The sequence below is a fragment of the Bos indicus genome, chromosome 6 (genome assembly GCF_029378745.1).
Source record: "Bos indicus isolate NIAB-ARS_2022 breed Sahiwal x Tharparkar chromosome 6, NIAB-ARS_B.indTharparkar_mat_pri_1.0, whole genome shotgun sequence".
Taxonomy (NCBI): Eukaryota; Metazoa; Chordata; class Mammalia; order Artiodactyla; family Bovidae; genus Bos; species Bos indicus.
In genome coordinates this window covers 116400224-116424767 of record NC_091765.1, presented here as the reverse complement: position 1 = coordinate 116424767, position 24544 = coordinate 116400224, and the positions used below count along the sequence as shown (strand labels likewise).

The following is a 24544-nucleotide window of genomic DNA, read 5'->3' as shown; positions in this document are numbered from 1 at the left end:
GCCATCCAGCCATCTCATCCTCTGTCGTCCCTTTCTCCCACCTTCAATCTTTCCCAGCATCAGGGTCTTCTCTAAGGAGTCAGTGTTTCCCATCAGGAGGCCAAAGTATTGGAACTTCAGCTTCAGCATCAATCCTTCCAATGAATATTCAGGATTGATTTCCTTTAGGATTGACTGGTTGAATCTCCTTGCAGTCCAAGGGACTCTCAAGAGTCTTCTCCAACACCTCTAGTGAAGCAGAACATGTTTAAATACGTTCTTATTGGTCACATATAGTTCTTTTTTTATGAATTGCTACTTCTGTCCGTTTTCAACTAATGGTAGAACCTTGTAAATAACCCTTGTTAACGCATGCATTTTCCACCTCTTCCTTCCCAGTGTGTAGTTTTCCTTTCACTATTATGTTTTTGACAGTCACCTTCTGGGGTGTGTCACCATATCGACTGGTTCTTGCCTTTATATACTCAAAAGCTGATTATTTTACCTTTGGTACTGTACCTAGAAATCCTGTACCATGTCCATAGTATATAACCATCTACATTTTCATTTTAATATGTTTTGGGTTTTTTTTTCCTTTGCATGTCAAGCCTGTAGTCTCACTGAAACTTATGCTGGCATAAGGCGTGCAGTAGGGTCTCTCTCCCTCCAATGATTGGCCAGGCATTCCAGCACTGTTGACAAATGAGCTGAGATAAGCAGGTACAACTTTGCCCTTAATTTTCTGAAACAGGAAACAGAAAAAAAAAAGGCAAGCCATGTGTTTCTGAGTGATTCCATGGGAGTGGCACACGGGCTCTGCAGCTAGATTGCCTGGCAAGAGCCCCCACATACACACAACAGAGTCCCTGGAAAGGCCAAGAATGCGCCCCCAAACTGGGCCGGCGCAGCCCCACCTCACTCCCCTCAGCGCTTTCCTCACAGGCCGATCCCAGCTTCCCGGTGGGGCAGAAACCTCCCGGACCCCCTTGGGCTGCACCTCCTCCCCGGACCCCAGGCCAGCCTGGCTGGGCACTGCTCACAAGCTCACTGTGGGTGGACCCTGTTCATCCCAAGGTCAGCGGTCGGAGGCGGGTGCTGCAGGCAGGGCTCAGAAGCAGGCTGGACGGAGCCATCCTCAGCTATTGCGGTGGTGCTGGTCTGGGTTCCTCCCCCGGGGCTCCCGCTCAGGGGAGGGGGGGACGGGAGCACAGGAGGGCATCGTGGTGTCAGTGTGCATTTCACACAATGGGCTGATGGGCCAGACAGAGGCACATTTAATAGGGAAGTGACCCAGGGGACTTCAGGTGGCCTAATGTAGCTTGGGGGACCCGCAGGAGTGGCGGTAGAGGCTAAAGTCCACTCCCGAGGAAGGACAAGTGGAAGTGGAGAGAGAGTGGTCCCCCGGGGTGCTGGGCTGGGCAGGGGGCTGCAGGTCTGGGGACATCCCCCGGGAACCCGGGGAGAGGCCCAGCCAGGTGCAGGTTCTGGCAACCTGGTGCGCAAATCCCTCCCTGGCTTCTGCCCAGGCAGCCTCGTCTTGTCTGCAGGGCAGGCCTGCCCCCTCCGGGGATCCGCCCAAGCTTCCCCTCCCTCTTCCCACCTCTGGTCCAGGGGGCTTCACATCCACAGCAGCCACCTCACTGCCTCTCATCTTAGCCCCTCAGCCCAGCGTCCACTGCTGGCCGGGGAAGGACCAGCTAGCCCTCTCCCTGGGCTGGTCACTGGGGGCCCTGGGGGTGGGGTGGGGGTGATGTGAGGCCTTTGCATCCTGAGGGCCGCAGCTTCCCCTTCCCAAACCTCACGCGGGCTTCCCCTTCCCGACCCCAGCGCCTTCCTGGAGGTCACATGGCCCTGCGGGGGGTGGGGGCGGGGGGGGGGGGGGGGCGGGCAAGGGCTGCCAGGACCCAAGGCTTTGGGAAGGAGGGGGGCGAGAAGGCTTCTGTGTACAAACACCCGCCTCCTCCCCACCTCGAGGGCGGAAGCAGACCCAGAATAGAACAGGTCGCTTTCAAGTTCCAAATCAGGCACCGGGGGCTGTGGGCAGGCGTGTTTGGATGTAAAAATAGAAACACCCGTGTCTGCGTGGGCTGGCCTCCTCCACCCACGGAGGCGGGAGCCGAGTGCTGGTGTTTTGAAATAGATCTTGCTAATGGGACTGCCTGACCCCGTTTGGGAGAAAATTTACCCAAACAGACTTCTCGGAGAGCTGAGGCTGCCGCTGATCCGGGCAGGGGGTACTGATGGGGGCCGCCGTCAAGGTTCAGCCCAGCAGGCCGCGGGGCAGAGGGCACTGGCCGGCCCTCGAGCTGGCGTCATAGCCCATGACTCATTTTCCTCCTGCCCCAGGCTGTGTGCAGGCTGTGCCCCTGCCCGGAAGACCCCTCCCAGGTCATCAGGCCCAGCTCAGGATCCCCCTGACCAATGGGCAGCTGACGCTGACCCATACTCTCAGGCCAGGCCTGCACTGGGCAGGAGGGCAGGGTGGTGGGGAAGGCGGTGCAGGCCCTGCCCTTTCAGGACTCACAGTGGGCCACCCGGCTGGAAGCCCACAGCCTGGCCCCTACCCACCGAGGGCAGCTCCTGAGCAGAACCCTGTGCTGGGGCCCAGCACTGACCGAGAGAGCCCAGTCTAGGGGGATGCAGGGCCGCTGTGAGAAAGTACAGGAGTTCTGTGCAGTGTGGTGAGTAGGCGCCCGGGCAGGCAGGCCTCCTGGGGTGGGGAGCCTGAGCTCATCTCAGGAGTGATGCTGGGTGGGGCAGAGGCACAGAGGCAAGACCAGCTCAGGAGCTCTTGCTCGGAGTCCGGAGGAGTCGCCTCACCTCTAGCCTGGCCGGTGTCCTGGGAGCCACCCACCACTGCCCCCTCTCTGGTCCTGGCGCCCACTCTGCCGCTCCCCTCTTGGTTCCAGCAAAGGCACAGGACCCCACCTCCCGCACAGGGCACAGAGCGCCGGGGCTGGGCCTGGGGTTCAGACCCACCTCCCGCACAGGGCACAGAGCGCCGGGGCTGGGCCTGGGGTTCAGACCCACCTCCCGCACAGGGCACAGAGCGCCGGGGCTGGGCCTGGGGTTCAGACCCACCTCCCGCACAGGGCACAGAGCGCCGGGGCTGGGCCTGGGGTTCAGACCCACCTCCCGCACAGGGCACAGAGCGCCGGGGCTGGGCCTGGGGTTCAGACCCCCCTCCCGCACAGGGCACAGAGCGCCGGGGCTGGGCCTGGGGTTCAGACCCACCTCCCGCACAGGGCACAGAGCGCCGGGGCTGGGCCTGGGGTTCAGACCCACCTCCCGCACAGGGCACAGAGCGCCGGGGCTGGGCCTGGGGTTCAGAGGGAGCCAACAGAGGCCCAGCGGCATAGACTGGCCCCGGCCCCGGCCCTGGCCCGGAGCAGCCCGCTGAGGGGTTCAGAGCCCCCGCCCCCCACAGCCAGCCTGGAGAGGAGCGGCTGGGAGTACCCTGAGTGTGGGCCCTGGGGCCAGGATGAGCCAGAAGGCTGAAGCTTCCAGGGGCCTCTGGACACGGGGGCCAGCTGAGCAGCTCTGCCTAAACCTGCCGTTTCCTTGGGGCTGCCCCTTGAGACCTTGGTCTGTTCATTCACCAGCCTGTTAGCGAGCATCTATGCCATGCCCAGAAGGTACCAGTGCCCTGGGGACGCAGCCACAACAAGTACAAAGATGCGTGGGTACAAAGTGGGGCGGGGAGGAGGGGCTGGAGGGCGGTGGTCACCCTTACAGAAGCGAGGGGTGTCTAACGGCATGACAGAGAAACACAGGAGTCTGGGGCAGGAAGCCCGGAGGCCCCGAGGCGGGCCATGCCTCGCGTGGGCAACAGCGAGGGAAGGGCAGAACTGTGTGGGCGTGTGCCCCTGGGGAGGGCTCGGGCCCAGCACGGAGAGGTGACATGAGCGGACATGGGGTTACCCGCTGCTGGTGTGACCGCAGATACTGCCAGGCAGGGGCTGGGGAGGTGAGGGGAGGGCAAGGGGCAGCATTCGGGGCGCACTTTGCAGATAGAGCCGCCAGGACTGCCAGACAGACGGCTGGCCAGGATGGCTCAGTGGTCACTGAGAAGGAGAAGCTGGGGAAATGAGGTGCTTATGGATCTGTTAAGCCTGTGACGTTTAGAGGCACCAGGGAGAGCCGGTGGGTGCGCCGTGAGCCTGAGTGTACAGTCGGCAGAGAGGCCAGAGGTGACGCTGGGCCTGGTCAGGGCTCACCACGTGCTACATACAACCCGGGGCTTTTGGGGAGGCAGTGAGCCCTAGACTGGCAACAGTCCGTGCCCTTCCTGTCAGGGTCTTAGTAGGGTCCTGTCTCCCCATCCCCAGCTGCCTCTGAATGTGCTGGGCTCTGGCACGGCCCTAGTGGTGGGTGTGGCAGGCGGCAGGTCCAGCTCTTGGGCTGTTGTCCCGAGAATCTGGTTCAAGTGCCACCTGTGTGCAAGAGCCACGCGATGTGACTTGTCGGGTTCTCTCCAGGAGGCGGCCAGACTCGCATTCCCATTTGGAGATGGACTTGCATCGCTGGGTGCTAACCCTCTGGGGCACCTGGCCCGCCGCACTGTCTGCAGTGACGCTGACAGCGAGGCCTCTTCGTCCTGGTCTGCCCTGTCTGCCTGGAGCTTGGCATCTGAAGCCAGCCCCTGCCTGCCCTGCGCTGTGACCAGGCTCCGGCTGGAGGCACTGACGTCCGGCTTCACTCCACTACCCCTCCCTGGCCACCCACCCTGGGACACGGCGGCACGGCGGAGTCTGCTCGTGTGTCTCTCTTCCCTCCTATGGGCCACAGGCTGCGGAATTCCCAGCGGCATCTCAGGTACCCAGGGTCCCCTGCGCAAGGTCTGCTGGACCAGGCACCAGGGAGCACATGAGTCCAGCCTCGAGGCAGTGAGCACTCTGTCAGGGACTCCCCAGCCTCTTCCACCGAAAGCCCTGTTCCAGGAGGGACTGTTCCAGGTGAACCCGGCCACTTCCACGATAGCCTCTGTGAGCTGGGAGGGACAGGCAAGCAGGGTCTTTGGGGCCCAAGTCCAGCCCTGAGGCTGGGCCAGGCTGAGCGAGTGTCTGTCAACCCTGGGGCCTGAAAGGCTGGGGTGTGGGAAGCTCTGCTCGCTCCCATCTTCCACCAGAACTCCCTGGCCGCCTCTCCAGCAGACGGGCCCCTCCTGGTCTCACAGAAGAAACTGAGGCCCTGCTGACTGGATACCCCCCTGCCTCCAGCTGCTCCTCTTGGGGGTGCGTCCTTCTTTAGTGCTCCCCCTCGGTCCTGGTCTTTCCCCAGTGGGCACAGCCCCTTGGTTCCGGCCTTTCCCACTTCCCCCCCACTCAGTTATCTCCTCTGACTCCGAGCATGCTCTGCAGCCAAGGTTGGTCTTCCTGGGGCCTAGGACCCGTTCGCTGCTCTGGGACAAGTGGACACTGACAGGGCCCACGTTCTGTCCAGCTGCCAGCTCTGCGCACCTCCACAGCCTGGGTATGCCTCCTCTGGGCTCCGAGGGACCTCGGCCTCAGCATGACCACATCCAGTGCCTGGCTGTCCCCCGCCCTGCCTGGTTCGGAGTATCTGGCCCAGCCCCTGCCATGGCTGCCCTGCTGGACGCTGGCCCTTGGTGCCCAGCACAGCACAGAGGGGCAGGCCCGGGCCTCTCCCGTGGACAGGGTTCAGCCTCTGCGGGCTGGCCTTCTGTTCTCCCCTCCAGTCCCTTTAGCCCCTAGCCAGACCCCGTCTTTCCCCTGCTCACAGTCTCCTAAGCTCTGGGACCAGGGACCCCACCCCCTCCACCTCATCGTGTCTGAGCCACGAACCCCTGCCCTGCCTGGGAAGGCTCTAGTCCCCATAAGCCTGCTGGCCTTGCTCCCTCTCCCAAGAACACATTCACTGTCTCTCTACCCCCTATACCGCCCCTTGGGGCTCCTCTCAGGAAATCATCTCCTCCCAGAAAACCCCTTTCTCTACAAGATCTGACAAGCCCCCTTTCGCCTAGGCCCTCTCCCCTTAAACAGGGTAATCTTGGTCTAAAACCGGGTTTGTGTCTCCTGTACCCCCAGGGTTGTGGGGAAGGGCCTTGGTTGGGAGCCTCCCAGGAGGTAAAACCTGAAATACATTTACTGTTTTCTGGGCCTCCCAATCCTGGAACAAGACCCCTGGATCCCGGGAGTCCAGACCTGCTACAAGGTCTGTGTCTCGGCTTGGAAGTGGCTGAAAAGTGACCTTTGAGACTCTTCTGGAACAAGGGCAAGATTCCAGAGGTTCGGTTCCCAGCAAGCCCTCTTCTGCCCGGTGAGTGAGGGGGGTGGTGGGTAGAGAATCATGACGAGGGCCCTGGCCTCCTGACCTGAGTCGACCGCCCCTTTTCCTGCAGGATCAGGATCAGTGGGTTCGGGGGCGGGGGCAGCGCCGTCCACAGTGGAGCCATGAGGGGCCCCTGGGCAGGACACACACGTGCATTTACTGCGCATCTGTTGCGTGTGAGGTGCGGGGATGGCGTCCACACCCGCAGCCAACCCCGCAGCCTTCTCGCCTCGAGACCAGGAGTGGGGAAAGATGGGGGTTTCCTGGGCTCTGAGGTCCTGACCACCCCCCTGCACCCAACCTCGAACCCCGAGACCCGCTAGTGCGCTCGGAGACCTCCAGACGGCAAACGGAGTCGGTGGGGTGGGCCCGGAGAGCCAGCGGAGGCGAGGCCGAGATCGCGGGGAGGGGAGTGAAGACGAGCCGTCGACCGGCCTGGAGTCTGGGGAGGTGACGCTGGGTGAGGGTAGGGCCAGGTAGAGGGGCGGGGCCGGGAGGACAGGGACGGGGCGGGACCAGATCAAAGGGGCACGAGTTGTGAGCGGGGCCAGGCAGAAGGGTCGGGGCCAGATAGCCGGAGGGGCGGGTCCAGGTGCGCGCGCGGGGACGGGGCGGGACCAGGTCAAAGGGGCGGGCACAAGCTGGGGCGGGGCCAGACAGAAGGGGCGGGGCCGGGAGGACAGGGACCGGGCGAGGAGCCTGAGGGGGCGGGGGCAGGACGCCGGGGCGGGGCCAGACCAAAGGGGCGGGCACCATCCGGGGGCGGGGCCAGACAGAAGGGGCGGGCGGGAGCTCCTGGCCGGACCCGGCTCGTGGCTAGCCGCCCGGCGGGCGGGAGCGCCTCGCCGCCGAGCCGGGAGCCGCCGCAGGCACGCAGGGCGCACGGGCTGGGAGCAGAGCCTCGGCAGGTAAGGCACGGCGGCGGGGCCCAGGCGGGCGGGGCGCGATCGCGTCTCCCGGGCTGGCTGGAGACTCCGGGACCGGGGTTCTAGCTAGAGGGCGGGTGGGGGCCGGTCAGCTCCAGCGCGCGCCAGGCCCGGCGGCCGGCGCCACACTGCCCGAGGAAGCGGGCGAGTTCGGGGTGCGCAGGGTGCACTCTGGAGGCCTAGGAGCCGGGGCCGGGGCGTCGCGTCTGCTCCGAGTCCCCCTCGTTCCTCTGGCCCCCGCTTCCCCAGACTCCAGGGGTTCGCGGTGGGTCCTACCTCCGAAGGCCCCGGGCGGCGAGTTGGCGAACTTTTCGATCCCTTGGCCCGCGCAGCGAAGGGTGGAGAAAAGCTGCCCGCTGGAGCTGACTCACACTGAAGTGTGAGTGACTGATAGCCCCGTGGCTCTGGTGGTGTCTGCGAATCGTATTCTGGGGAACAGCGAGTGTCAGAGAGCTGGGGGTTCAAGACAGCCTTCCTTCCACATGAGGGCCCCTCCCAGCAGCCCTGCTCCCCAGCTCTTTCCTGCTGCTCTGGGCCTCGCCTGCCCCTGGTGAAGTGTTGACAGTGGCTCCCACTGGGCGTGTTGCTGGGCCTGAGCCCGGCAGCAGCGTGCAGGCCCAGGGCCCACCCCCTCTGCCATCCTGTTGGAGCCCCAGTGCCTCACATCCTCTCTCTCTGCCTCAGTTTGCCATCTGTCAACACCCGTGACGTCCGTGCCGGCTGGCCAGGTGGCCATGCTGAGTAAAGAGACACTCCTAAATGGCCCTGGCCTCAGACAAGAGCTCTGTATGGACGAGGGGCATGTGATCTTGCTAATGAGGGGGCTCAGGAAATGTTATCTGCTGTGATGAAGATGATAACATGTGTAGAATTTTTTCAGGACAGTCTGACAGCCAAGGGGGCAGGGCAAATCCTGGAGTCAGGGTAGGTTTCTAGGATTACGTTTAGCCCCGCAGTGAATGAGTGTGACCCTGGATTGGCCTCCTGCTCTCTCTGGCCAAGGCTCCTGAGACTCGAGGAGGGGGCTGGGATCCGATACCTCCTGGCCCTCATCCCACCGTATCCAGCAGTCAGTTGGGCCGGGGGCCAACATGGGGGCTCCAGGATGAGAGCTCTGTCAAATTCCCCTCCCTTCCACTCTATTAGTTGGCTCTGTGCCCCGTGTTGGGGTGCACCCTGGCCAGAGGAGTAGGCAGGACAGAGGAGTAGATGGCCCGTACTGATCCCTGTTAGCCATCTGGAAAAAGGGGCACTGACAGAGGGTCTGCCCTTTTTGGGGAGCCCCTCAGGCCTGCAGAGTCAAGGAGGAGCCCACCAAGGAGGCCAGCTTGGGAGAGAGGAGAGTAGGTGACTCCAAACCTCCCTTGGCCTTTTCTGTTCATGTGGACAGAAGAAAGTGAGGTGCTGAGTCAGCCCCCAGTGTCTCTCCCCCAACATGGAAACCTGCAAGCTTGCAGGCCTGCATGTGGGAGGCCTGGGGTGCACAGAGAGACACAGAGGGGCTGGGTCCTGGCTTCCAATCTGGCTGCCACTCTTTACCAGCTGTGCGGTCTTGGCCAGGAGGCTTCTGTAAAAGTGGGGCAGTGAACCGCTTTCACCGCACAGGTGGCTGTGAAGGTCCAGGGGCTGGTGGTGGTACATGGTTGGTGTCCAGCAACTGTGGGCCAGTGCGGATGCTGTCCGCAGCCCTTGGGGCTAGAGAGCAGGGATAGCTGGGCAGCGGCTGCTTGGGAGGGGCGGGGCCTGGAGAGGCCGAGGGCAAAGGGCAGGCTCCAGGTCCCTGCTGCTTGGGTCTCGTGGCAAAGGCCCAAGTCTCTCAGGAGTGGCCAGGATCAGGGAGCCACGTGGGTCCTCCTGGTTTCCGTCCTTGATGCTCTATTGGAGACTCCGAGGGTCAACGACTGGCAGGCCCCGCTCTCCTCTCATTGGCTGGCTCGTTAGGTGACCTCAGTAAGGCCTGGGCATGCACATACGTAGTTCTCTAGGCAGTACCAGGGAGCCTGGCCAAGGGAGGTGAGTGGCAGGTGGCCGGTGAAGGAAGTATTTGCCGTCAGGAGGAGGACTGTCTGAGCCACGAGGGCAGCCATGAAGGTAGGAACAGACCGAGCTAGAGGCTGGTAGTGCAGGGGGTGGCAGACCAGTTTGACCAGAGTGGCTGGTGTGCGTCGGATGTAGTGAGAGTATGGATGAGGGGGTGCATGACCATGCAGAGGGGCCTGGGGGGCAGGTAGAGGGGCGGTCAGGACGCTGAAATCCTACCCACAGGCAGGTGGCCTGTCGTCAGAAGGCCTCTGACTCTCTCCAGTGGTCCTGACCAGTCATCCCCACACGTGGGCTGCCTAAGCCCCAGAGGCAGTGGCTGAGGGGTGGGGAGCGTTCTGGACTCTAGCTTCAGACAGGCAGGCCCAGGAGTGCTGCTCTGCCTGGCCACCTTGCTCCCCATGCTGGGCCTGGGCGCCAGAGGGCAGGCAGGATGATGCCTGGAGAAATGGGGCTGCCTCCCGGCACGGCCAGAAGACCTGCGCCTCCTTCGTGAATAACACTTCCCGACTCCTGTGCTAGAAGGCCCCAGCTCTGGGCCACACGGATGGACTAGGGCTCGGGGGCCAGGCTCCTGAGCTGCCCGCCAACTCCAGGCTCCGTGGGAATGAAGTGCTCAGAGTGGGGAGGGGGCCCCACGGGACTTGAGTCTCCCCACCGCCCTCTTCTCCCTGACAGCAGAGATTCTGAGCTTCCGGCTCTGGGGCCACCTGTAGGTTGACCCCTGCCCATCCCCCCAGGTCAGGAACCACGCTGAGACCTGGGGCTTCTCTCACCCCTGGCCCCAGGCCTCACTGATCCTTGGCCCCTGTGGGCTAGCCACAGTGGGACCCAGTGCCCCTTGCCCTAGAAAGGTGTGGGCCCCGTCACCGAGGTGATGGCCTGAGAGGGGTTGGCAGGGCACCCTCGTGGTGTCCATACCTCTTCCGCCGCGGCCATGTTCCGATTCCGAGAAGTGCCCTCTGCTTCCGTGTGAATCAGATGTTCATCGTGTGCTGGCTGAGCCCAGGGTCGGGGCGGCCCACTGCTAAGCACGCCCGTCCCAGGCCGCCGGGTGGGGTGTGTGTGTCTTGCCTGCTGGAGCCTGCAGAGGGAGGGCGGGCCCTGCCCCGAGTCTCCAGGCTGACGGGTGACCGCCCTGAGTGCTGGGACCAGGGTGGGCTCCCCCCACGGCGGGGGGCTGAGCCAGTCCCGGGGAAGACCTCCCTGGGGTGGCTTCTCTGAGCCAGCACGGCTCCTCCCAGGAGGCAGACGAGGAGGGAGGGCAGTGTTCCCAGCGTGGAGCAGCAGCATGTGCTCGTCATGTCTGAGCGCCTCTCTGGACTTGAGCTCCTTCCTCGGGAAAGGGAGGGAAAGCAGTTCTAACTCCGGGAGTCCTCGGGGAACTTAAGTGAGACGCTGCAGAGGAGCCTGCACTGGGAGACGAAGCCCAGACCCAGGGTGGGGCCTCTCCCCCCTACCCCCGACCCTGTGCAGACGCTGCAGCTCCATCTGGGGGCCCTTCCCACCCCCTCCCAGTCTCCCCCACTCCGTGTTGTGATCCAGCCTCGCTCCTCTGTGGCTTTAGAGACCTCCGCGGCCCCTACCCACTGCCCCTGGCCCGGGAGGAGCCAGCCTAACCCCCTTCCCTCACTGCTGGCTGCCCGCTCCCCAGCAAGGTGACGGGAGGTCAGGGGGTAACCTCAGGGCCTGGGATGCCAGGGTAGACCCTGGCTTGACCCTGAAGCCTTAGGAGCCAGGGCGGCACCCACAGTCCACCGAGGGCCCTGGCTGGGAAGCTATGCCACCCCACTCCGAGTCCTGCCCCTGGGGCAGGGGTGGGCCCCCCTCGGAAAGTTGCTGCCCCCCGGGCCTCCCATTCATCCTGGGCGCCCTGTGTACCCAGCCCTGGGCCAGGTGTGGACCGGGAGCAGCTCGGCCCGCCTGGGACTCCCCCACTGCTGCCTCCCTCAGGAGTGGCTTAATAAAAGGCCTAAGTGTCTGTCCTGCCTGGTGCTCAGGGACCCTCCCTGGCCCCCACCCCACCTCCCAGAGCTAGGTGCAGGCCCGCAGCCCATACACTGCTCTCCGTGTTTCCCTGTCTGCTTTTCCTGCTCAGTCCGTTCCTGGTGAAGAACGGGGCCCCACCTGAGTGCCCGTGCCCAGCAATGTCCCCGTGGGCCTGCCGCAGAGGAGGGAAGTCCCCAGTAGAGCAGGCCTGCAGCCCGGGCATGTTTAGCTCCTACTGGGCATCAGAGACACAGGTGCCCTGTCACCCCGAGAGGCCTGTGCTGCCGGGCGGTGAAGCTCCCGATTGGATCACAGAGGGCAGCGTTGCGGGGGTCTTGCTGGGGCCCCTCTGTGTTTCCACCACAGCCCCCGGCTCTGGGCTCCAGCTCTTGTGCCCTCCGCTGTCACCACTCCAGCCGCCTGGATGTAGGGGCCCCCTCAGGGGTTCACACCGGGAGATTGAGGTGAGGGATCGGGGGCCCCTGCCCTAAGTGGAAGGCGTTCTTTCTTCTGTGGCTGTTCCTCCCTGGAGACGTACACTGGGGCCAGGGTTGGAGTCAGGCCGAGCTCCCCTGAGCCACCAGCCACAGGGGGACCTGGTCTTTGTGTCCCAAAGAGCCAGCCCCGCCAGATGGGGCCCTGTAGGAGAGTGGTGGAGAAGGATCCAGATCACCGGACCGGGAGCCCTGCGTGGACAGGTGCAGGGGAGGGAGGCGAACCAGGAGACACCCTGCCCCCTCCTCCCTCACTCCAGCTGCTTCCTCTCCTCCTGTTTGAGGTCAGAAAAGGAAGACTTTTTTCCCCAGGGGTGCAAGCAGCTGGCACTGAGCCGCTAGGCCCCCTGATGGCGAGGCAGCCGCCGGGCTCGGGGAGGGGCCCCGGCCGGCAGGTCTGGGATTCCCTGGCGGGTTTGACCCCAACTGGAAGAGATGGAGTGGCCGTGCCCCAGCTCCTCCGCACAGGATGAGAGGCTCGAAGCTGCTGGGAGTGTAGGGTGGCCGTTGGAGGCTGGGCGGGATCCATGCTGTGAGCTGGATGCAGTAGAGGGGCCCAGGGCCCCCGCGGACCGTGGCCAGCCTCCATGGCCTCCCTGCTGGCCCACCCAGCTGTTCTCGGAGCCCAGGGTGCCTGCGGGGAGAGCCTCAGCCTGCAGTGGGGGGTCACCACCATGTACCCCGCCCTGTCTCGGGGGCTTGTGGGTGATGCACTGCACCCCATGGGCCCTTACCCCAACCCCCTACCTCCTGACCTCTCTAGAATCTCCCCCTACTCTGGGGGACCCCGGCCCGACACTTTGCTGCCTGGCGTGCACCAGGACTGGGGCACCCCCAGTGGGCGGCTGGCTCCTGGCCTCACAGGAGAGCTGCTCGGGGACGGGGGCGGGAGACCCAGGACCCCATCTCATCTGGCTCCAGACCCTGAGCTGCAGCTGCAGAGGAGGCATCCCCGAGCTGAGGGCAGGGTGAGGGAGAGCCCCAGGCTGGCTGCAGGCTTGGTTCTGGCCCTCCTGGGGCCTCAATTCCACTGAGGCTGGTGTCCACTTGTTTAAAATTGGAGCAAGGGACGGAGTCCCCCGCTCCCCACTCCGAGCTCCCCGGCCGTCCTGGGGTTCCTGGCACGGGCCTGGGGAGTTTTGCCAGCAGGGACGTGAGCTCTCCGAGACCAGCAGTCTGTCGTCTTGAGAATGTGAGCAGGAGGGTGAAGCAGTGTGGTCAGCAGTGGCTGGGCCTGCTCTGGGGAAGGAAGAGGATTGAGAAAGAGATACCCGCTCACCCTGCCACCTTAGCAGGCCCTGCCGCAGGCCCGAGGTTCCCCAAGCAGCCAGGCACCCACAGGCAGCTGTTCCAGGCCAAGGCCTTGGGAAGCAGGTGGGACACCGCACACTGGCGGTCTCCACACTGATTTATCCGCTGCCTGAAGGACCCCCGGGGCCCCTCCCCGGGGCTGGGCTCGGGGCTGCGTGTGGGGAGAGCGCAGGCACTGTCCTCGCAGTGGGCAGTCCCTGAGAACCACAGAGGAGGTACCACTGGGGCACCTGAGGTAGGGCCTTTGTGGGTGGGAGCAGGAAGACACAGGCAGGAGGAGCCAGGCCCAGGGCCGCTCTGTGTTTGCAGAGCTCACTCTGGGTCTTGAGACCGCCCTCCCACGCACGCACAAGTACCCCGACTGCGGCAGCAGCCGTAAGGAGGCCTGGGCGCAAGCAGGACATACAGGAGAGCTCGGTGTGCGGTGGGGGTGGACGTCCAGTGGACCCGGGTGAGTCGGTGACCCGCAACGTGGGGCCAGGGGAGGCGGACGTGGTGGGCCTGGGCCTGGGGCAGCATGCCCCCACCCAGGGAGCGCCCCGCCCCCGCCGCCCAGTCCTCTCTTCTGGCTTTTCTGGCCACAGAGGAGTGAGCCCCTTGGCCGTCTCCCCAGGGAGGGAGAGGGTGTCCCTGTGGCACCACGGAGCCATGCCCCTCCCGCACCCAGGACGGGCTGCCCCAGGCGGTGGCAGGTCCCCAGCCAGGAGGAGGTTCGAGGCCGGCCCTCGGGAGCTCTGCTGACCTTCAGGAACCACCTCGCCTCTGGGAGCCTCAGTTGGGCGGAGGCTGGAGGAGAGCGTTTGCCTCGTGCGTGGTGGCCCTGCAGGCAGACGACAGGGCTGGATGGGCACTTGGCCTGTGGGGGTCTGAGGAGGCTCTCCAGGGCTGCTGCACCTGCGGTGGGGGTCGGGGGGTGGGGCTGGACAGAGAGCTCAGGCCCGAGGCTGTGGTGGCTGGGGGCCTTGCCTGGAGCTGCCCACCCCGAGAGGCAGGGCGGGGTCTGGAGTCCCCAGGGAGCAGAGGCCCTCTCCTCCAGCCCTGAGGTCCCCTGAGGGCGCCGCTCCCTGGCCTGACTGGGCCGTCAGGGTGTCCTGGGGTGACCTGACGGCAGGGTGGGGACAGCGGGCGGCGGTCAGGGCAGGCTGTCCTGCTGGAGCACCCCCGGGGCGAGGGCCTTGAAGCCGAGACTTGCCTGCCGGCTGTGGCTGGGACCGCGCTCACGGTGAGGGGCTGGCATCCAGGATCCCGCAGGACCCCTGGCTTGGGGAGGGACAATGTGCAGGAGGGAGAGCCCCCCCCTCGCCCCTGCCCCCTCCTGTCCTGTCTGTCAAGGCTGCTGGAGAGGGAGGGGCCGGGACTGGGCACTTTTCCCGCCAACCCGGGCCCCTGGCCAGACCCTCCCCGCGCTGGGCCTCTGAACAATGGGGCAGTGTCAGCGCTCCTGGGAACCAGCCGGCCCCCAGGCCCCCTGCCGGCCCAGGCCGAGGGGTGAGGAGGGAGGCCAGTGGTGAGTCATCAGCCCCTTGCCCAGCCCTCGGTTCCCCAGCCTCCACCCTGGGGTCCTGGTCGGCTCCTCCTTCTCTCTTGAGCCTCCCCCTTCCCTCTCTGGCTCCCTCCCTTCGGAACATGTTGGCTGTCTCTCTGCCTTGGTCTCTGCCCCAGCCTGGCAGTGGCTGTCGCCTGCCCCATCGTGGGCTGCTCCCCTCTCCCCGCCTGTGAGGGACCCTGGGAAGAAGCCAGGGAGAAGGCCCAACCTAAAAATTGGCGGAGGAATACAAGGTGGACCCCAAGAAGGAAGCGAGGCAACAAAATAAGACACTCTCAAGAGAGTGAGGGTTAACCGACAACATCAAAGAACAGAAAAAAAAAAAGTATGAAAAATATTAGCATTAGGGATAACAGGATACAAAGAAATGGGTTAAAGCTGTGCTGAAGTGAGAAGGAGACGGGAAGGGCCCTGTGGTATGGACTTGGCCTTGATGGTTCCGGCCTGTGGCAGGGTGGGTGGAAAGCCAAAACCTTGCTGGACGGATGGTGAGCCAGGTTCCTGGGTGGGTGACTGGTCCAGAGAATACCCCCCCAAGAGGAGCTCGAGGAGGAGCCGAGATGAGGGCCACACCGCACGCCCCTGGACCCTGACTCCCTGACCTGTGGCAATGCTGCGAGGTACCCAGGAGCCGTGTGGGTCCTGTGGCCCGAGGGAGCCTACCGAGGTGCAAAAGAGCCTAAAGAGATGAGAGAAGCAACGGATGCTACCGGGGAAAAGGCCAGTGTCCCCCTGGGTCTACTGTGGGATGCCCCAGCAGGTGGTTCCCAGCATGGAGGGCTCGTGCACTGCCCTGGCCTGGCCGACAGCAAGTGTCCCTGCGACGAGCCTGTTTTATGGCCGATCTGAAGCCTCCGGCCCTGGCTCCTGCAAGGAGCAGTGGGGCCCATCTCTCTCCTTGGCCCCCGCCAAGCATGCACTTCCTGGCCGCTGTATCCTCACTGAGTCCTCTGTTATCATCTCGCCCTGGGGTTGGGGTCTGGGCTGAGTGGGGCGCCTGCCACCCCGAGGCTCTGGGCCCAGCTCTGGGCCAGGTGGCCCTGGAGGAGCCTGGGAGACCTGCCTTTCTTGGTCCTCAGTTCAGCTCAGTCGCTCAGTCGGGTCCGACTCTTTGCGACCCCATGGACTGCAGCACGCCGGGCCTCCCTGTCCATCACCAGCTCCCGGAGTTTATTCAAACTCATGTCCATTGAGTCGGTGATGACATCCAGCCATCTCATCCTCTGTCATCCCCTTCTCCTCCTGCCTTCAATCTTTCCCAGCATCAGAGTCTTTTCCAATGAGTCAGCTCTTCACATCAGGTGGCCAAAGTATTGGAGCTTCAACTTCAACATCAGTCCTTCCAATGGACATTCAGGACTGATCTCCTTTAGGATGGACTGGTTGGATCTCCTTGCAGTCCAAGGGACTCTCAAGAGTCTTCTCCAACACCACAGTTCAAAAGCATCAATTCTTTGGCGTTCAGCCTTCTTTACAGTCCAACTCTGACATCATACATGACTACTGGAAAAATCATAGCCTTGACTAGACGGACCTTTGTTGGCAAAGTAATGTCTCTGCTTTTTAACTTGCTGATTAGGTTGGTCATAACTTTTCTTCCAAGGAGTAAGTCTCTTTTAATTTCATGGCTGCAATCACCATCTGCAGTGATTTTGGAGCTCCCCAAAATAAAGTCTGGGCTTCCCTGGTGGCTCAGAGGTTAAAACATCTGCCTGCAATGTGGGAGACGTGGGTTCAATCCCTGGGTCGGGAAGATCCCCTGGAGAAGGAAATGGCAACCCACTCCAGTATTCTTGCCTGGAGAATCCCATGGTTGGAGGAGCCTGGTGGGCTACAGTCTATGGGGTCGCAAAGAGTTGGACACGACTGAGTGACTCTACTTACACTTCCAAAATAAAGTCTGCCACTGTTTCCACTGTTTCTCCATCTGTTTGCCATGAAGTGATGGGACAGGATGCCATGATCTTTAGTTTTCTGAATGTTGAGCTTTAAGCTAACTTTTTCACTCTCCTCTTTCATCAAGAGGCTCTTTAGTTCCTCTTCACTTTCTGCCATAAGGGTGGTGTTATCTGCATATCTGAGGTTATTGATATTTCTCACAGCAATATTGATTCCAGCTTGTGCTTCCTCCAGCCCAGCATTTCTCATGATGTACTCTGCATAGAAGTTAAATAAGCAGGGTGACAATATATAGCCTTGACGTACTCCTTTTCCTATTTGGAACCAGTCTGTTGTTCCATGTCCAGTTCTAACTGTTGCTTCCTGACCTGCATACAGGTTTCTCAAGAGGCAGGTCAGGTGGTCTGGTATTCCCATCTCTTCGAGAATTCTCCACAGTTTATTGTGATCCACACAGTCAGAGGCTTTGGCACGGTCAATAAAGCAGAAATAGATGTTTTTCTGGAACTCTCTTGCTTTTTTGATGATCCAGCGGATGTTGGCAATTTGATCTCTGGTTCCTCTGCCTTTTCTAAAAGCAGCTTGAACATCTGGAAGCTCATGGTTCGTGTATTGCTGAAGGCTGGCCTGGAGAATGTTGAGCGTGACTTTGCTGGCGTGTGGGAGAATGTTGAGCGTGACTTTGCTGGCGTGTGGGGGAATGTTGAGCGTGACTTTGCTCGCGTGTGGGAGAATGTTGAGCGTGACTTTGCTGGCGTGTGGGAGAATGTTGAGCGTGACTTTGCTGGCGTGTGGGGGAATGTTGAGCGTGACTCTGCTGGCGTGTGGGAGGAGCGCAGTGTGCGGTATCTGAGCGTTCTTCGGTACCTTTGGTCGTCAAGGTGCTCTTATCAGGAAGCCCGTTTGGGGAGGAGTGAAGTGACTTGCACCAGGTTGTTGGCACAGAGAAGCAAAGCTGGAGGTGGTGCCCTGGCCTGGGTGCTCACCCTGGGGCAGGTCTGAGACCCTCTCCACGCTCAGCTGGGCACGTGGCCCTCATGCATGTTCTGGACCGGACTGGCCTCCTCTCGCCCCAGCCCCAGGCCCTTTGCACAAGCTCTCTCCTATCTGGGACACTTGCCGAGTGACCTTGCTTGACTGCAGCATGTGGATGCTGGCTGATGTGTCACTGTGTCTGGGTGGAAGTGTTGTCACAGGGATGTGAGTCAGCGATGGCTACCTCCCCAGCAGTTGGGCATCCCAGACGGAGGGCAAGGCCAGCGTGGACCCCGGGTGAAGGGTGTGGTGTTTGCTCGCAGGTGGCAATGCCCTGACTGTCTCCTCCTGCCTCATTAGCAGTGGCAGTGGCAAGCGGGCCTCAGGGTGGGGCTTGTGCTCTGAGACAGTCTCCTGACCGGCTCCCCTGGGCTCTGGAGGGGCGCGCAAAACAGAAGCAGACCCTGAAATCAGGAGGGCAGGCTGGCACGCACCTGCACCCCCGCGCTGTGTGCCCCAGCCTTCGGCCCGGAGCCTGAGGGCCTCCTCCAGCTGCGCTCCGGGCTGTGGGAGCTCTGTCCGTCTGTCTGTCTGGAGAGCAGGTCCAGGGCCCCTTGCCCTCCTCACATCCCTTGGAGCCAGGCTTGGCAGGAAGTGTGGGGTGGGTGAGGTGGCCCGCGAGGGCGGTGCTGGCGCAGCAGCCGCTGCTGCAGCCCACTCAGCCTCAGCTTCCTCATCGCGAGCCGGAGACAGGCGGCGGGGAATGAGTGGGCCCTGGGGGCTGACACCTTGGCGCTGGGGGGACGTTCCCGGAGGCTGCTCCCTGCCGTGACCCACTGGCTTGGCCCTCTGTCACAAGAGGTTGACTGTAGGCAAGAAAGCGCCCCCAGCCTTTGAGACCTGCCCCCCAGCCTTGGCTCCAGCGAGTCGGGATGTGTCCCTAAAGGAGGCGCCTGTGACCTACGCATGTGTCCCCAGGAGGGTCTGGCTGGTGGTCGCCTGTGCTCTCGAGGCCGGGGGCTGGTGACCGGGACCAGGCCCTCCGCCGAGGGCAGGACCGAGCTCTGTCTGGTGCGCCAAGGAGTGACCCAAGGAGCGTGCACGTGGTTTCTGGGAAGACGTTGGGGTAGACTGGGCTTGGGGAAGTCCATGGGTTCCTCATTCAATAGGGGTCGGCCTCACTCTGATCTCAGAGCAGAAGGTCTGTCCCCTTCTGGGTGACCCGACAGAGGGGCTCGGAAGGTTCCAGCCCCAAACCTGGAGAGTCAGCAGCAGTGTTGGGCAGCCTGGTCTGCCTGGGGCTCGGCCCACCGGGTACTTGCGGCCAGGTGGGGGGAGGGGACGGTACCTTGTCTAGGCCCCACACCTGCTCTGCCCGTGAGGACTGCTGGCCTTGCTTTGTGGACCAGTGAGGCTGGGAGCGGTCAAGAGCATGGCCGAGGTCACTCTGGGGGTGTCCGGGCCTTGCTCAGTGGGCAGCAGACCCCCTGCACTAGGCGTCCATCCTTGCAGCCAGACAATCCACCCCCGCCCCCCACCCAGGGATGAAGAAATGGGGATGTTTGGGGCGAGGCGAATGGTTTAATTCAGTAAATGAGCTCCGTGGTTGGACCCCACGTGGAGTTGGGAGTGTCTGGCCAGTGGGTGAGATCTCTTCATGCTGCGAGAAGTGCCTGGTGTCCCTTTTGTGCTGGGGACGCTGCAGGGGACGGACGCACGGAATGACTGCCGTCTACATTCCCCGCCCTCAACCCCGAGCTTTGTCGAGGGCGAGGCAGACAGTCAACAGACAGACTGGCAACGCTGCGGTCAGCGCAGCTGGTGGGGGCACGGAGCCTCTCCTAGGAGCCCTGCTCGTGGGCAGAGCGTGTGTAGGTGGGTAGGGGCTGTGTGTGTGGGCAGTGGGTCTGGACTCGGGGCTGCGGAGGAAGGCGTGGAGCCTGGGGAGACGGGAGACGTTGCTCTAGGGCGAGCCCTGCGCTGGACAAAGGTGTTGTTTCCACACCGGGGCCGTGGCTCAGAATGGGGCCAGAGGCAGTGGGCAGGGAGTGCTGGGGGGTGCAGACCCTCAGGGGCAGCCTGGGAGGGCGTGGTCTGGCTCTGAGCAGGGCGGTTCGGGAGGACGGTTTCCTTTCCCGAGGTGCCCGTGACAACGGGGTGGCCGGCAGAACCCCTGGAGCCCCCCGTCCCCCAGCCATGCCCGGTGATCCTCGGGACAGCCTCTCGCAGGCGCCGACAGCCTGCTGTTCTCACGAGGAAGCAGGCCGAGGGCGGGCCTCGAGGTTAGGGTGGAGCCTGGCCTGTCCCCAGGGAAGCGTGTGCGTCACCAGCGCTGTCCTGCCTCCCAGGGTCCCGTGGTGGAGTGGCCCTGCCCTGGCGGGGGTGGGGGTGGGGGCTGGGGTGCCCGCGCCGGCTGTGTGCACAGCAGTGAACATCTGTGGGCGATGGGCCAGGAACGTGGGGGTGGACCCGGCCACACGTCAGCACTTTGGAGAGTTTTTTTTATCAAGCAATTAAAAAGTGGAAACTTGTCAGTGTCATGATGAACTGAAGTGTGAATCCTGGAACGCCTCTGCTGGCGTGTGGTTTGAGACGAGAGAGTGACGATGCCAAGCCGCGCTTCCCCCAGCCCCCGGCCCCCCATGACAGCCTATTGTGCGGACTTGGTCCAGAAGTCGGGGGCCCTGGGCCTGGCACCCCTGCCCAGCCGTCCCCCACCCGTCCACGTGCTTCTTCCTGGGGAGCCCTGCCCTCTCCAGGGCTCCGATGAGGGTGCCCTGCACCCGATGCAGGGCCTGTGGGCGGCCCTTGCTCTTTTCTGAGGGGTCCCGGCTCTCTTTGGGGGCCCCCAGCTCTGCCCCCATAGGCTCACCCAACCCTTGACCCTGGCCCTTGGGAGACGCTGTCTGTTCTGGGAATATTTGCTAGAGGCAGAGGCCAGGCCTGGAGAGGCAGCCCCGGCTGGCTGTGGGGTGGGGGGCACACAGGGGCACGTGGGCTCCCTTGAGTTGTCTGTGGGGACAGAGCTCGAGGCGAGGGTCCCGAAACCACACTCCTGCCCCCGTTTGGCCACCGCCCTCGGAAGCCCCGGCTCCGTGTGGGCAGCTGTGCGTGCCAGCCTTTCTGCACTTCCCCAATTCCCTCTGTCCCCGCCCACAGCAGCAGCTGGACTGCCTTGCGACCCCACCCTGGGCAGCCCTAACAAGCCCCGGGGGGCCTCCTAGACCCAGGCACGTATGGCCTTCTGGGGGGTGCTGGCCTGGTCTCTGTTTTGCAGTGAGCAGACCCCAGGGCTCACCCAGTGCTGGCCAACGGCTCACTCACCAGGCAGAGGTCCTGGGGCCATGGGGCTTTGCGGCAGCCACTGGGCCTCAGTTCTCACTGGGGGTCAGCTTAGTCCCTCACTCTGGCTCTGGGGGACAGCCCAGGAGTGCACTGGTATAACCACGTGGGGGTGTGGCCGCATGCGTAGACGCAACAGTGAGCCCACCTGACCACGCGTCCTTCGGTCTCTCGGTCCCTTTGGTGGGGCATGGAGGGGGACCCAGGCCTGTGGGGAACGCTGGGGCTACATATGTGACACCCTGATACGCAAGGCTGGGCCACTGACTTGGAGACTGCAGAGAAGGGGCTGACGTTCTAGAACGTCCTTCTCACAAAGGTGCGGGGGCCTTTGGGAGAGGAAATAGTTTTCAGCAGAGCAGATCGCAGTCTGAGAACGGAGCGTGATGGTCCTCGTGACAGGCCCACAGCTGAGGGCCCAGGGCAGCGAGCAGGGGCCAGACCCCGCACACTCAGCCAGGGGCCAGCCTGACCTCTGCTCCGCGGGGGAGATGGCTGGACAGAGCCAAGGAGGGGCGGGCCGGGAGGTGGGCCCCACAGGTCTGGGGAGTGTGGGCCAGGCCTGGCCTCTGAGCCGGTGCACGGCGGGCGTGGGAGGTGGTGAGCCAGGCCCACAGGAGGCCGTGGACGTCCAGGGAGGCCGCTCAGATGTACCCTGTCCGGCCTCATGCCCAGGGGGCCCTCACAGAGCCAGCCTCACCCTGCAGGGCATGCCCCGGGCTTCTAACTGACTGTTACTTACTTCATCCAGGAAGGATACGGGCTTGTCCCCGTGTGAAATAATTTCTCATGGCCGCCCTAACAAGCGCTGCAGGCTGGGGCCTGAGAAACACAGAAATGTGTTCTCAGGGTCCTGGAGGCCAGACTCCAAAGTCAGGGTGCGGTGTCAGCCGCACCCTGCTCCCTCGAGGGGCGAATCCTCCCTTCCTTCTCTGTCCTCCAGCTTCCCTGGGGGCTGCCTACGGGCCTGGGCTTCCTTGGTTTATGGACACTCTGCCTCTGCCTGCCCCTTCTCCTCTGTCTTCTCTCTCTCTCCCTTTATTTTTGGATCGGAGGCACAGCATGATGGTTGACTTGCGTATATTGTGAGAGGATTGCCACAATAGATCCAGCCAGCATCTGTCTTCTTATACCGATACAATGAAAAGCAAAAGAAGAAAAAATTGTGTTCTTGTGATGAGAACTCGCAGGATGTATTCTCTTTCCAGCTTTCCTGTGTATCACACAGCAGTGCCTGCGGGTCACCATGTCGTCCATCGCTTCCCTAGGATTTATTAATCTTATGACCGGAAGTTTGTACCTTTTGGCCGCCTTCCTCCAATTCCCTCTCTTTTCACTCTTTGCCTCTGATGACACAAACCTGACTTCTTCCTCGAGTTCTTCCTCTTTTGTCTGTTACAAGGATGCTTGCTGTTTCATTTACGGCCCATCTGGCTAAACCAGGGTGAGATTCTCAGTCACGTATGCGAAGATCCTTCCCCAATTAAGGTCAATCACAGTTCCCAGGGACTAGGACTTGGACATATATCTCTGGAGGCCCCCATTCAGCCCATGACATGGGGTGACCCTGGGCAGGACCCTGCCCCTACGCCACCCACTCCCTCTGCCCAGCTGGATGGCACCCTGGCCCGAGTTTCCGGGACTCCTTGCATCCCCGCACCAGAAGGCAGGTTACAGTGCCAGGCGGAGAGAAGAATGGGCTCAGAGAGGAGGGAAAGGACTCGGGGGCCGTGGTCCTGGAGGGTGGGGACCAAGTAGGTGGGCCCTAGGCTGGCTGTGGGTGGCCCCGAGCCCTTCGCAGGGACTGATGCAAAGTGTCTTATTTTGAGAGCTTGAGGTTTTCACCAGTGGAGGTGCCAGTCACCCTACCCTGGGCACAGGGCCCTCCCTGAGCCTGCAGGCTCTCCTTGGCACACAGGCGGCAGGTGGGCACCGGGCTGGGCACAGGGGCCCTGGGAGACTGGGGTTGCCAGGGCTGTGGTTCCAGTCCCCACACCTCTGTTCCCTGGCCGTCGGCTCAGCCAGCGCCCTGCTCTGTGAAGCCCCGCGTCCCCGTGGTCAGCACGGGTGAGTGGGCTTTGACCACCAGGGCGGGACAGGCTTCAAGGCCTGCGGCAGGGGCGGTGCTGTGCCGGCCTGTGCCTCGCTCCAGAGCAGGCCGAGGACCCTGGAGCCCAGAAGGCTCTCTCGCAGGCTGACGCCGGGCCCCTGCCCAGCAGCTGGCTAGTCCCACCCACCCTGGTAAGTGTCTGGCTCAGTGGGTGGTCCCCAAGCCTGGAATTTAGAGGCAGCCGCCCTGGGAGGCTAGGGGAAGAGCTGCAACTTGGGGAAGGTGGGGTGGAAACCAGAGCTTCCCAGAGTTGGGACCCCAGCCCCACCCATCTTACTGCTTGGATGATGGTTATTCCCAGTCTAGTGGGGCAGAGGGGGAGGTTCCCACTATAGGAGGAGGGGCCATGAACGCCCTGTTTCAGGAACATGAAGTGAAATGAAGGGAAAGTCACTTAGTTGTGTCTGACTCTTTGCGACCCCGTGGACCATACAGTCCACGGAATTCTCCAGGCCAGAATACTGGAGTTGGTAGCCGTTCCCTTCTCCAGGGGATCTTCCCAACCCAGGGGTCGAACTCAGGTCTCCCACATTGCACGCGGATTCTTCACCAGCTGAGCCACCAAATGAAAGCAGCGTTATTTGCTGCAAGGATGAATTGCTGCCTGGGGAGATGGGACGTCACTGGGAGAAACTGGTAGAAACTGGGAGGCCTGGAGTGGGGAGAGATGGGAGGTCACTGGGAGAAGCCAGGAGGCCTGGAGTGGGGGCCTCGGGAATCCTGGCCTCAGCCTCCGCGAGGGAATTGGGTGGGAAAGGGACCAGCGTGGTCTGACCTCCATGGAGACTCCGCGGCTCCCGCAGGGGTGGTCCTCTGTCTGCTCCCACCTCTGCCTGCACAGGACAGAGGCTGGCTGGGGCCCCCTCCCCACTCTGGGCATGCTGCGAGGGTGGACAGGAGGAGGCCCCCCTTAACCTCCCTGCCACCCCCTGCCTGTGGGCTGTAGTCAGCTGTCTGCCGTAGGTGCCGTCTACCCACGGCCCCCGGCGGGCACGGAGGCTGACGCTGGCGGGGGAGGCCAGGGTGCCCCCTGAGGAGAGTGAGGATGCACAAAACCAAGTTCCCCATCCAGGAGACGGCGGGGCGGGGCGGGGTGTGTGTCTGAGGCCTGAGCCGGACACCCAGATGTGTGCGTGACCAGGTGCCGGCAGGTCGGCTGTGGGTGCTCGCCCTGGGACAGCTGCTGGGCAGGACAGAACAAGCCTGTGCAGCGTCTGAGGAACTGCTGGCACCCTCAGACCCTGCAGCCGCATGGCCCCAAAGTGCTTCGTCCCCCAGCTGGTGCTAGGAGTTGGGGCGGGGGGCGGACCTTGAGACTGGAGCTCAGGGGAGGGGAGGCAGTGGGCACAGGGCTCAGTGCCCAGCAACTTGGGCTGGACTCCCCGCTCCCAGCTTCCTGGGTGGAGGAGGGAGCCCAGCTTGGACGGGCAGAGCAGGCCTGGGAGGGGTGGGTGGGCTGCATTGTGAGTGGGACCTGGGCGGGGACCAGGCAGTGATGGAGCGCGCTTGGCCACTCGGGGTGGAAGTGCTTTCTAGCAAGCCAGGTGTTTGCTGGGGAGCCGCGAGTGCGCCCCGTGGGGGTGTGTGAGCCCAGCTGTGTCACAGAGGCTGTGCCTGGTGTGGGCGCGGGAGGGGCAGAGAG

General features: G+C 63.0%; 1 protein-coding gene across 4 annotated transcripts in view; it reads left to right on the top strand.

The window, feature by feature from the left end:
• The first annotated feature begins 7058 nt into the window (after positions 1-7058).
• Positions 7059-24544, top strand: part of SH3BP2 (SH3 domain binding protein 2) — a 35492-nt gene continuing 18006 nt past the window's right edge. The window contains exon 1 of one of the 4 annotated variants that reach the window (XM_019963220.2): positions 7059-7178. The gene's annotated coding sequence lies outside the window, so the exon portion shown is untranslated. Of the gene's footprint in view, positions 7179-19139; positions 19326-22758; positions 23034-24544 lie in introns of those variants that run through there. The other 3 variants (XM_070790950.1, XM_070790948.1, XM_070790955.1) reach the window with 3 other exon arrangements.